This window comes from Hipposideros armiger, unplaced genomic scaffold (assembly GCF_001890085.2).
Source record: "Hipposideros armiger isolate ML-2016 unplaced genomic scaffold, ASM189008v1 scaffold_1864, whole genome shotgun sequence".
In the NCBI taxonomy this organism is placed as follows: domain Eukaryota; kingdom Metazoa; phylum Chordata; class Mammalia; order Chiroptera; family Hipposideridae; genus Hipposideros; species Hipposideros armiger.
Window position 1 is genome coordinate 67,278 of NW_017733214.1, and position 1,035 is coordinate 68,312.

A 1,035-nucleotide genomic window follows, 5' to 3' on the forward strand; every position below is an offset into this window, starting at 1 on the left:
ACATTCAGTTCCAAATAATCTTTCACATCCCCTTGATCTACGCTTTGAGCCACAAGTGTTCAGAAGTGCACTGTATTCTCTGAGTCCAAATATTTGGGGATTTTCACATATTTTGCTCTTAGCGATGTTGACTTTAAGTCCATTGTGGTCAGAAACCATAACTCACATGATATGAATCCATTTATATTCTTTGAGACTTGTTGCACGGCCTACAATAAGGTCTGTCTTGGGGACTGTTCCATGTGCACTCCAAAATCATATGCTTCGAAGCAATATGTTTCTAAACATTGCTCTCCTATGTCTCTGAACTTTTTTTTGACATGAAGACTGTTTCTTCCCTCTCTTCCTTTTCCTTCTCTGATTGCAACAATAATGCTTCCCTGGTCGCCTACACAGTGTAGAAGACTGGGGCTTTTCAGTCATGTGACAGCATTAACTATTGAAAAAATAAGTATTTCTGTTTCTAAACAGTGAAAAATGGTAACTGAACTACGGTAGTGGGTTAGACACAGAAAGAATGATCTACACACACACACAAACTAGGAAGGATGGAGTTAGCAAAGGAGCGATTGTAAAGTCTCTGAGACAGAAACAGGAGACCCTTCCAGACTGATCCAACCAGAGAATTTCAAATACCTGCAATAGAAGGGCAAGCGCACTCAAAGGAAGTTCAAGAACAGAGTCTGTGAATCCTAAGGACTGTAGAGGGTCCTGGGTAGACGGCGATATTAAAGAGCCACCGTGTGAAAAACTGACCTGTGTGCTGCTGTCCTGCTCTGACCCTACCCCAACCTTACTTACATTGGACAAAGCCTAACGGGCCTTGGACCCGCTTTAATCGCCCAAACCACACTCCAAAGACGTTGAATTATTTCAGGAAGAAGGAAACGCAGAATAGAGCAAATTACAGACAACGCCGACCTGCAAAGCAGAAGGGAAGGCAATGAAACAGAAGGACACATCTACCTCCAAGAGACATCCCTAGAAGTCTTCCAATGATAGAGAAATGCCATGCTTTTGGCACTTGGGGTGGTC